The following is a 12,619-nucleotide window of genomic DNA, read 5'->3' on the forward strand; positions in this document are numbered from 1 at the left end:
CCAATGACTCACCTTGGTCCAGTCTATAGCTTACCTCTTCATAATAACTGATTAGATTGGTTTGAATATGGACATATGATTGCTGGTCTTGGCATTAGGGCTCACTCACACTGGTGTATAATACAGAGGAGTGCATGCCAGAAAATTTAGCACTGCACTCTGACCAGTGTTAGTTAATAAGGCAGAGCAAGTCTATGATTTTTCTTTAGAAAAAATCTGCAGCATGGTGTGATTGGCAGCGTATCTCACATGCCACGCACCCATTTAAGTCAATGGATGCATGCAAAACATCAGACTGCTCTCGGATGTCATCCGAGTGCAGTCCGATATACGCCGAGACAGGCAATGGACAGATTAATCTCTCCTTGTTCTCCTAAACTGTGATCCGATTCTCACATGTGAGTGGATGGGCTCACAGTAAAAGGTGTCATTAGCATATCGCATCCGATACTAAACTCTAAGGTGACCTTACTGTTACTGACCTGGGCCAATGTTACAAATCTACTCTAGCTTAGAGTTGATGCAAATAATATGGGTAAAACATGGCATAGATGACTTGGGTATGTGCTTGTATAAAGATTCCTGTTATGGGATCCATGTGTTGTTCATGTTCATATTTTTTTTAGAGACGTACAAATCCATGCAAGAATTGGAAATCCATGAAAGAATAACTGTACAAGCCTGACACTAAGATGAGCATTTTAATATCAGGCAAGACTTTCAGAATGGAATACTCAGCTATTCTGACATACATTTGCAAAAGACAAAGATATTTATTTAATAGAATGTGCAGTTTGTATTGTGAAATTTAATGACAAATCCGCTTTACCATGATATCGTGTGCAAGATGTTTCAATATTTTTATCTTGTCCATATAACCTGTGAATGCATTCCCTGCATTGCTTTTGTTAAGGGCTCATTCAGACGTCCGATATATCCGAGTATGAGAAAAACTAACCGATAATTCTGATCAAAGTTTGATCAAAGCGCAGTCTGGACCGAGTGTAAACAATTCTTCTCGTATATGGAAGGAAATACAAAGTTTCTCCATCCTGACATGAAGGGCCCCATAGACTATCACAGGTATGAGGGTTATCCATGAAAAACACAGATAGTGTAAGGGAAGGACAGGACTGTAGTCGTGACCTGAATAACTGCTATATCCATGTCCAGTCCTTCCCCTACAGAAAAATGTACTTCCCTCTTCTGCATACCTGCATCTCCAGAATCGGCATCCTCTGAGCACTTCCCAGGCAATAACGGTCCCTCTTCCAGGTGACCCCCAGCAATGGAGACACAGTCCAAATTAACGTTAACACTTTCTTTACTGAGTATTTCACAGGTTACATCCACAGCTGGTGGTACATCAAGACATATACTTGTTTCCTCATCTTTCCCTTTCTGGCTGTTGCTTCTGTGCAGTACACGCCCAGACCGAACTATCCTAGACCGCTTCCCAGTTCCTTCCTGACCTGACCTCGCCATGATGATGCTTCCTTCTGCCTGTTGCACCCCAGACTCGAAATCATTAGTCATCAAGTTTGGTTGCCGCTGGTAAAGCATCCGGCCCGTCTGTACCGATCTCGTTGAAGCTCCAACTTTCTTCATCTCAGCTGTCCAACCGATTCCTGCCCTAAAAGCATCGGCCCAGGTAATAAGTCACCACATTCTTCCTATGCTGCACTGGCCAACTGCTAAGAGACACAGTGGCCGTGGGTAATGTGGGTTGCAGCACTTAAACGTTACGGGACTGCCAATCTGTCTGGGCCTATAACCCATGTGGACGCTAGGGCACCCTGGCCCCGTCTCACTTAACTTCCTAACCAACTATCCTCTTACTACCCAGCAGCCCCTCCTACTTTAAAACATGTCCTGACTTGTCTATTAATCTAAGAACTGTGTGTACTGAAATGCCCCCATCTTGTGGCCAAATGAAGGTACTACGCTCTCCCTATAAACCACAGTGCACAACCTATGCACATAGCAGCAAAAAGATATAAGACAGTATACATAAAGACATAGCAGAACATATATACACAGTATAGATTTAACTTCTAAGGTAATACACCAGTAGGGGTAGCAATACCCTTCATTATGAGTGGTAATACACTATAAGTGTAGCAGTACCATAACAATATTAACTATACATTATATTACAGCAAATGATATCAGAACCTGTTAAGAGGGAGGAACAAAGGGAAGCACATTCCTTCATTCCCTTACAATAGCATTCGTACCTGAAAATCGGATGTTTGAATGACAAACCAAAGAATTAAATCTAGGTGTTAACATGAGACATCCCCTGTCCATATGTCTGTTTAGTGCATATAGTAGTATTATTTAAGCACGCCTCAATCACACCTATCCTCAATAAGCCCTCTCTTGACCCATACTCTGCATCTAGCTATCACCCTATATCACTTCAACCCTATGCCTCAAAACTACTGGAATAACACATCTGTCTTGAACTGTCCTCTCACCTCTCTTCTTGCTCCCTCTTCGACCGCTTACAATCTGGCTTCCGGTCACACCACTCCACTGAAACTGCCCTAACTAAGGTCACCAATGACCTATTAACCGCCAAGGCCAAACGACACTACTCTGTCCCCCTCCTCCTGGACCTGTCCTCTGCCTTTGATACAGTGGACCATTCCCTATTACTACAGACCCTCTCATCACTTGGCATCACAGACTTGGCCCTCTCTTGGATTGAGTCATACCTAACAGACCAGACATTCGGCATCCCCCACTCGCACACCATTTCCTCACCGCGCACCCTATCTGTCGGAGTCTCTCAAGGTTCAGTCCTAGGGCCCCTGCTCTTCTCCATTTATACCTTCGGCCTCGGACAGCTCATAGAATCTCATGGCTTTCAGTATCACCAATATGCTGATAACACACAGATCTACATCTCTGAACCAAATATGACCACCCTACTAACTAGAATCCCACAATGTCTGTCCACTATTTCATCCTTCTTCTCCGCTAGATTACTAAAACTTAATATGGACAAAACAGAATTCATCATCTTTCCCCCATCTCACTCGACCCCCCCAACGGACCTATCCATTAAAGTAAATAGCTGCTCACTCTCTCCAGTCCCACAAGCTCGCTGCCTCGGGGTTATCCTTGACACTGATCTCTCTTTCAAACCACATATACAAGCCCTTTCTAATTCCTGCCAACTTCAACTCAAAAATATTTCACGGATCCGTACATTCCTCAACCAAGAATCTGCAAAAACTCTAGTTCATGCCCTCATCATCTCCCGCCTTGACTACTGCAACCTCCTGCTCTGTGGCCTCCCCTCTAACACTCTCACACCCCTCCAATCTATTCTAAACTCTGCTGCCTGACTAATCCACCTGTCCCCTTGCTATTCCCCTTCCTCTCCCCTCTGTCAATCCCTGCACTGGCTCCCCATTACCCAAAGACTCCAATTCAAAATCCTAACCATGACATACAAAGCCATCCACAACCTGAGTCCTCCCGTACATCTGTGACCTTGTCTCCCGGTACTTACCTGCACGCAACCTCCGCTCCTCACAAGATCTCCTTCTCTACTCCCCTCTTATCTCCTCTTCCAACAATCGCATACAAGAATTCTCCCGCGCATCCCCCCTACTCTGGAATTCTCTCGTGTGACATTGAAACCTTCAAAAAGAACCTGAAGACCTACCTCTTCCAACAAGCCTACAACCTGCAGTAACCACCGATTGACCAAGCCACTGCATGAACAGCTCTACCCTCACCTATTGTATCCTCCCCCAACCCTTGTAGATTGTGAGCCCTCACGGGCAGGGTTCTCTCTCCTCCTGTACCAGTCATGACTTGTATTGTTTAAGACCACTGTACTTGTTTTTATTATGTATATTCCTCCTCACATGTAAAGCGCCATGGAATAAATGACGCTATAATAATAATAATTATATGGGGATCCCCATCTCTAGCTCTACCCTCCATGGGCCGGAATTGAAGGCTGCTCTTTAAGCTCATCGTCACACTACCATAGAATACAGGCGAGTGCTGTCCGATTTTTATGCACCGGTGTCCTTTGAAAAGCCGGCAATTCATGTGCTGCATACAAGCAACAGAAATGACAGTGCATAGGGCTCAAATGAATATGTATAATAGGTCTAAAAATGTTTAAACCAAAAAAATAATGTATGTACGTAAAAGATAATCATAAGCCCAACGCTAATCAGTATAGGACACACTGACTATATATACATATAAAGAAACAAAGAGAAAAAACCAGTGCATGAACATCCAGAGTAAATAGAAACATCACAGGTCTTTATTAAAGACACAGGTAAAAAATGGCATAATGGCATGACAAGAGTGACACAAAGGAAGCACAAAGGTGAATAGTATCCCTGAGATATGTGTAAGTAATACAACATAACATCTGACAATAAGTCAGAAAAAATCATCCATCCTAACTGGGATACTATTCACCTTTGTGCTTCCTTTGTGTCACTCTTGTCATGCCATTATGCCATTTTTTACCTGTGTCTTTAATAAAGATCTGTGATGTTTCTATTTACTCTGGATGTTCATGCACTGGTTTTTTCTCTTTGTTTCTTTATATGTGCTGCATACAGTAAAATCCAACAGAATAGATAGATATTGCACAGACAAGAATAAAAGAAATGGAGCACTCACCCGTGTGAGGTATCATTTGAATTGAAACAAGCACAGTCATCAGCCGATATATTTGGTGCCTAATCTTCTAAGTGGACATAGAATAGATATATACACATGTAATGCATAGATATATAGATGTCAGTTACACACATATATATGTGTATAGCATAGATAGATAGAAGAAAATCCGGCAATTCTTCTGCCATGTACTGTAAAATCACAGCAGGAGCCGACAGGATAGAAGAGATGGATTACATACAGTAAATACACATAGAATAGGTAGATATATGGATGTCTGTGACAAATACAATTAGTGCAGTGTGTGTGCAGCTTACTGTACATGAATTTAATTAATAAAAGATTATTTTTTGGAAAAAAATGGCGGGGGCTACCACGCAACTTTCATAACCAGCAGAGAGAAAGCCAACGGCTGGGGGCCAAAGTTTATAGCCTGGGAAGGGGGTAATACCCATGGAGCTTCCCAGGCTATTAATATCATCTCACAGCTGTATAATTAGTCTTTACTGGCTACTAAAATGGGGGACCCCCAAAAAAATGATGTGGGTGTCCCCCCATAATTAATAACCAGCAAAGGCTATTGAGACAGCTGCAGGCTGATATTAATAGCCTAGGAAGGGGTCATGGATACTGGCACCCCCCGGCTAAAAACATCAGCTCTCAGCTGTCCCAGAAAAGGCGCATCTCTAAGATGCACCAATTCTGGCACTTAGCCTCACTCTTCCCACTTGCCTTGTAATGGTCGCAAGTGGGGTGATAGTTGGGGGGTTGATGTCACCTTTGTATTGTCAGGTGACATCAAGCCCCGAGGTTAGTAATGGAGAGGCGTCAATAAGACACCCCCATTACTAACCCCATATTCACATTGTAAAAAAACACAGGCACCAAGAAAAAGTCCTTTAATTGAAAGAAAGACACAGACTCCTTTAATAATCTTAATTAACCTCTTCCCAACTCATGACGCCTATGTAGGCATCATGAAAAGTCGTGCCTAAACAACCCATGACGCCTACGTAGGCGTCATGGCATAAATCAGCCTCCTGAGGGTCGGCTGACCAGGGTAAATGAAAGGCCACCCGACCCGCACACACAGGACCCTTTATACTTCACCACGGGGGGGTTGGCTTAGCCCCACGTGGCTACGATCTCTCTGATTGGCTGTTGAAAGTGAAACAGCCAATTAGAATGATAGTAATATTTCATCAATGAAATTTGATGAAATATTACAATCCAGCCATGGCCGATGCTGCAGTAGCATCAGACATGGCTGGAGACACTAATTTAACCCCCCACACCGGCTGGCGGGGGCGATCGGCCCCTCCGCGGACTGATGGCAGCCATCGGCCACCGCATCACAATCTGATCCCCCTCCCCTCCGCTCCCCCCCTGCAGTCCGATCACTCACCCTCACCCTCCACTGTGCCTCCGAGTCCCGCTCTGGCTCCCGGTGTCCCGCAGTCCTGGCTCATGGGCGCCGACATCTTGGAAAATGGCAGGCGCGTGCGCAGTGCGATTGTAATATTTCACCAATTAAATTTGGTGAAATACTACAATCAAGCCATGGTCGATGCTGCAATAGCATCGGCCATGGCTGCAGACACCGATGAGACCCCCCACTGACTGACGGCACTGATCGGCCACCGCCACTGACTGATGGCAGCGATCGGTCGCTGCAGTCATCATCAGCTCCCCACACCCTCCCCGGTACCTCCTGTCCCTCTGGGTGTCCCACATCATGGGCACCGCCATCTTGGAAAATGGCGGGCGCATGCACAGTGCGCCCGCTGGAATCTGCCAGCTGCAGATTCATTCATTTATTTTGATAACTGTGATAAACTCTCACAGTGATCAAAATAAAAAAAAAACTAAATAAATCCCCCGTTTATCACCCCCATAGGTAGGGACAAATAATAAAATAAAGAAAATATTTTTATTTTTCCATTAGGATTAGGGCTAGGGTTAGGGTTGGAATTAGGGTTAGGGTTAGAATTAGGGTTAGGGTTGGAATTAGGGTTGGGATTAGGGTTAGGGTTGGAATTAGGGTTAAGGTTAGGGGTGGGTTGGGATTACGGTTATGCTTGTGGTTAGGGTTAGAGTTGTGATTAGGGATGTGTGTTGGGGTTAGGGTTGTGGTTAGGGTTATGATTAGGGTTGGGATTAGGGTTAGGGGTGTGTTGGGGTTAGGGTTGGAGTTAGAATTGAGGGGTTGCCACTGTTTAGGCACATCAGGGGGTCTCCAAACGCGACATGGCACCACCATTTATTCCAGCCAATTTTGCATTCAAAAAGTTAAACACTGGTCCCTCCATTCCGAGCCCCAACGTGTGCCCAAACAGTGGTTTACCCCCACATATGTGGTATCCGCATACTCAGGAAAAATTGCACAACAACTTTTGGGGTCTTATTTCTCCTGTTACCCTTGGGAAAATATAAAATTGGGGGCTAAAATAATTATTTTTGTGGAAAAAAAATGATTTTTTATTTTCATGGCTCTGCATTCTAAACTTCTGTGAAGCACTTGGGGGGTTCAAAGTGCTCACCAAACATCTAGATAAGTTCCTTGGGCGGTCTAGTTTTCACAATGGGGTCACTTGTGGGGGGTTTCCACTGTTTAGGCACATCAGGGGCTCTTCAAACGTAACATGACACCCGCAGACCATTGCATCAAGTCAGCATTTCAAAACGTCACTACTTCCCTTCCGAGCCCCAACGTGTGCCCAAACAGTGGTTTACTCCCACATATGGGGTACCAGCGTACTCAGGAGAAACTGGACAATAACTTTAGGGATCTAATTTTTCCTGTTACCATTGAGAAAATAAAACTTAGCGGGCTAAAAAAATCATTTTTTGAGGAAAATTTTTTTTTTTATTTTCACGGCTCTGCGTTATAAACTTCTGTGAAGCACCTGGGGGTCCAAAGTGCTCATTATGCATCTAGATAAGTTCCTTATGGGGTCTAGTTACCAAAATGGGGTCATTTGTAGAGGAGCTCCAAAGTTTAGGCACACAGGGGGGCTCTCCAAACACGACATGGTGTCCGCTAACGATTGGAGCTAATTTTCCATTTAAAAAGTCAAATGGTGCTCCTTCCCTTCTGAGCCCTGCAGTGCGCCCAAACAGTGGTTCCCCCCACATATGAGGTACCAGCGTACTCAGGACAAACTGGACAACTTTTGGGGTCCAATTTCTCCTGTTACCCTCGAATGTAGTTTTGAGTAGCTTGAGGGGTGCAGTTTTTAGAATGGTGTCACTTTTGTTTTTTTTCTGCAATATAGACCCCTCAAAGTGACTTCAAATGTGAGATGGTCCCTAAAAAAATGGTTTTGTACATTTTGTTGTAAAAATGAGAAATCGCTGGTCAACTTTTAACCCTTATAACTTCCTAACAAAAAAAAATTTTGTTTCCAAAATTGTGCTGATGTAAAGTAGACAAGTGGGAAATGTTATTTATTAACTATTTTGTGTCACATAACTCTCTGGTTTAACAGAATAAAAATTCAAAATTTGAAAATTGCGAAATTTTCAAAATTTTCGCCAAATTTCCATTTTTTTCACAAATAAATGCAAAAATTATCAACCTAAATTCACCACTAACATGAAGTCCAATATGTCACGAAAAAACATTCTCAGATTCGCTAGGATGCGTTGAAGCGTTCCTGAGTTATTACCTCATAAAGGGACATTGGTCAGAATTGCAAAAAATGGCCAGGTCATTAAGGTCAAAATAGGCTGGGTCACGAAGGGGTTAAACCATACTTACGAGCTCGACAATTCCCCCGATGCCCTCGTCATCTGCAAAATAGGTAAAAAACAACAACAATATTCCTCACCTTTCTGCAGAGTTGCTGCCAATCCATTTGTCCCACGATAGTTCTAGCTCTGCTACATCATTCCCAAGAAGACTCATGGTTGTACTAGCTCAAAAGGGTGCTTATACTCACTACTGAGCAAAGGGTCTGAATACTTATAACCATGTGATATTTCAGTTTTTCTTTTTTAATAAATTTGCAAAAATTTCTACATTTCTGTTGTTTTCAGTCAAGATGGGGTGCAGAGTGTACATTAATGGGAAAAAAAATGAACTTTTTAGAATTTATCAAATAGCTGCAATGAAACAGAGTGAACAATTTAAAGGGGTCTGAATACTTTCCGTACCCACTGTATATGTGTCTGTTTTGACGAATATTTCCTTTGAAAATGATGTGTAAATGACACAGAGAATTGCTGTGCGTAAAAGCTCCTGTTAAAATCGCATTGCAGTCAGATGCTAGGTGTGAAAAATCGGATTGTGCTCACATGACACTTGCATGACACTCGTGCGACTCTTGGCAGGGAGACTCGGATCAATTCTCCATACGTTTATTGTGACGCCGGCCTTTAGGAAACCTACGACATAATATCCAGGATTTTAACTTACAAAGTAATTCTTCTACTCATGACGCTGTAAGACCATATTCCCACAATGAGTTTTTGCTGATTTCAACGCTATTTTTGAAAAAATGCAAGTAACTTATATTTCTTAGGGGGTGCAGAAAATCGGCAACATCAAAAACTCACCACCCCAGTCACCAGCCGCACCGGAACTGTTACATGCATTAGTTTAGTGATTGTTTGGTTTTCCATCAGACATTCTCCAACAAGGTGTGATTCAGCGCTGTCCGCGTTCTGTCAGGACGCGTCGCATAGGGAGATGTGGATAGGGTTTTCCTTCTGCAGAAAAGCAATGTAACCTGTAGCTAAGGAGACAGGGATTGTGCAATGTGAATGAAAGAACAGCGACAGCTTTGTAAACTGGTTATAAGGGGGAGTTCCAGCTGAAATGCAGTCATATGTATTGATGTCCGTTTCGTTTCCAGGCATAAATCACTTTTTAATACTAAGTGAAATCCTCACACAGAGACAGATGGGACTTGTTTCACCACAAGCTACAAGCAGATAAAAAAGCCCAAAAGCCAATTACCAAGCACCATGGAGAAGGACAGCTTTACAAAGGGAAGATATTACAGGTATTTCTGTTACCCGGAACATTCAAGGGGTGTACTAAGTTACCAAATTATTCCCTAACGCTAACTTATTGGGGGACTGACTGCTGGGACTGGTCCCAAGAAAGGGGCTTTACTAAGTCATGTCTGGATGAAGCGAGGACGAGCTGCTGCACCTCTGCTCCATTCACTTTCTACAGAAGTGCCGGAGGTAGCTGAGCCTGTCGGTTTTCAAAAGAACAGAAAACATTTTTTGCAAAGTCATTCAAAGAAACAAACTTTAAAACAAAATAAAGATGCAGCTCAAGGCCACCAAATCCACAATCATCAAGTACAAATTTTAAAATAAATTTCGCAAACTTCTTCAAACTACTACTGATTGTACTTGAGATTTACTAGGTATAGGACAGGGAGTAATTTATTGATTGCTGGGGGTCTGACTGCTGGGACCACCACTGATCCTGAGATCTTGGCTCTGCAGAGCGTCTTATGAATGTAGCGGCGGTCCCACAGGCACACCACAACTCTATCTATTCTCTATTGGACTGCCAGCAATTGCACAGCCCAATATTTGGCTATCTCTGATAGTACCATAGAGAATGAACAGAGCAGAGATGTCCTGTCCTCGGCTCCATCTGGCAGTCCCATAGAGAATGAATGGCTATGTGTTAAGCGTGCTCATCCTTCCCCCATTCAGACGGTGCTCTTATTAGTCCCGTTGTGAGGAATGGTGGGAATCCCTATGGTTGGGCTGCACACATCAGTAAGTAATCTCTTATACTATTGATAAGGGATAACTTGTATCTCCCATTAAGAGTTCCTTTTCCATATGTTCCCACGCATTCATAAAATCAGATAAAATTAAAGTTTATGGGGTAAATAATACATTTAATAGCCAAGGCAACTGTAGAGTTAATAAAAGCAAATTCTTTCTCCCCATTCCACAATAAACAGCCGGTAAGTATTGCAGTATATTTTCTATGAACCCTGAAGTACAGTACTGCACAGAGGTGTAATGCAGCCAAAGGACACATAGAGGCAGCTGTACTTATGTCCTGGTGCCTGAAGAGGTCCTGCGGCCCCTCTGCCACATGAGAAGACACCTCTTGTATAAATGGCACGTAGTGGTGGGAATCCACCTTACATTGTTTTGGAATGGGAACTAGGAGCATTTAGGTGATTGGTAGGTAGATTACACTACTCCACATCGGCCACTAAATTTACAGAGCCGTTGTGTCCCGCTCCCTACATGACAGCTGGCCACTGCCAGAACCGTTATTAGAACCCCACCGATCTCATAGTGATGACGTATCCCACAGATAGGCCATCATTCTGTAAGCCCTGGCGAACCGCTGTAAGTTATGTCTCTGTTGCTGCTTGTGTAACTTCAGCATTGTGGGAGCGCATTGCATTTCAATTTAGTTAATAGCTGCTTGAAATGAGCCAGAACACAATGAACGGAAGTGGCACCTTTCCTGCTTGTAAGAAAGCTTGTGCTGTTAGACAGGAAAGGTAACTTTCCATCCACTTTTATAATATACAGACGTGTCTGAATATAAACTGTGTGACATCTGACATCATACGAGGGTGTGTTCTGCATACTTCTCTCAAGTCTTCTTCTCTAATAATCTAGCCTCAAAGGGGTTATACATCTTCTTTTTCCCTCTGGGGCTACAAACTTGCTCAGACCTCACCTGCTGGTGATTCTACTGCTTCATTTGACCTCATGTCAACAGCAGTTGATCCAGTTTGCTCCGTCCACGGGACATCACTGGTGTTGCCAGGCTGATTGACAGACGGCTCCTTGGGGGAGTAGGGAGCCGATTATCAATCAGCATGACATCAGCAGTGACGCCCCATCATCAGGGAAGAACCGAAGAGAAGAAGCTGTTCTTCCTACGTGACATTAATGGAAGCTGGAAAGTTGCCGGGAGGAGCGGTCCTTGACCAGTCTGAGCTGGCAGAGATCGGTGCCGGGAAGAACAGATAGGTAGTTAGCAACTATCTGTCTGATAGTTCGTAGCCCCATAGGGGAAAATATATAATAATAACAGGAAGGGTATGTTCACACTGAATTTTTTCAGGAATTGTTGGAGCAGAAACTGTCCAAAAACCATTAGGAGTTAAAAAAAATCACAAGTTTTGATTGGAGAGATTCTGCTTTGAAAACTTCTGGCAAAATCTTTGTATGAACATAGCTGAAGGGAGCCATCCCCATGATGTGTATACATACTGTAGTTCATGGTGGTCTTATGCGTGCAGCTGCTGTGCCTGAAGAATCACCCAAGAAAGTGAGTAACTAGTATCCACACTCCTGATTCCGTGATTGTAATGCCAGAAACCACAGTATTGCAGTTTCCATGGTCGACATTTCTATAGTGCCCCGCTGAGTTTATTTTAATCAATAGATCTTGGAATAATAATGATTTCCACAATTGGATTTGTTTAAATAAAATGTTCCTGTGCTGAGATAATCAAATAAATGTGCCCCTGCTGTGTACTGTGTAAAGGCTGTGTCTGACCGTGCAGGGACATGGTCTGATCATACCACAGCTCCTGGGCAGGGGAGGATGCAAAAGAGAATGCAGACAGGGCAGCACGAGATTGTAGCTGATTCTATTTGTGAGGTAAAAGTGTTTTTAAACAATGTTTTACTTCAAAGAAAGAATCAGCTGTGATCCTGTGCTGTGATGTCTATATACTTTTTTTTTCTCCTCCCCTGCCCAGGAGCTGTGGTATGCTCAGACCATGTCCATGTATGGTCAGACACAACCATTAAACAGCTGGGGTAGCCGAGACCCCAGAGAACATGATTCGGGTCGGTTTTAACCGACCCCGCTTTTGCGATTGCCGTTATTAACCGTATAACGGCGACCGCCAAAAAAAAGCCATCATTTTGCATTTGCTTTCTCTCTTCTCTGACTTCAGTCGCCACAGAGGTACTGCACCTTCTCCTAAGGTGTAGTGCCCCA

At 43.5% G+C, this 12,619-nt stretch overlaps 1 protein-coding gene across 3 annotated transcripts in view; it reads left to right on the plus strand.

Moving 5' to 3' along the window:
• The window catches only part of FAM124B (family with sequence similarity 124 member B), a 43,562-nt gene that overhangs the window by 13,398 nt on the left and 17,545 nt on the right, over positions 1-12,619 (plus strand). For 2 of the 3 annotated variants that reach the window (XM_073581102.1, XM_073581103.1), the window contains exon 2: positions 9,522-9,671. The exons of the other annotated variant lie outside the window; for it this stretch is intronic. The gene's annotated coding sequence lies outside the window, so the exon portion shown is untranslated. The remainder of the gene's footprint in view (positions 1-9,521; positions 9,672-12,619) is intronic. 3 annotated transcript variants of the gene reach the window in all.

The sequence above is a fragment of the Dendrobates tinctorius genome, unplaced genomic scaffold (assembly GCF_039654945.1).
Source record: "Dendrobates tinctorius isolate UK_male_01 unplaced genomic scaffold, ASM3965494v1 ptg000069l, whole genome shotgun sequence".
NCBI lineage: Eukaryota > Metazoa > Chordata > Amphibia > Anura > Dendrobatidae > Dendrobates > Dendrobates tinctorius.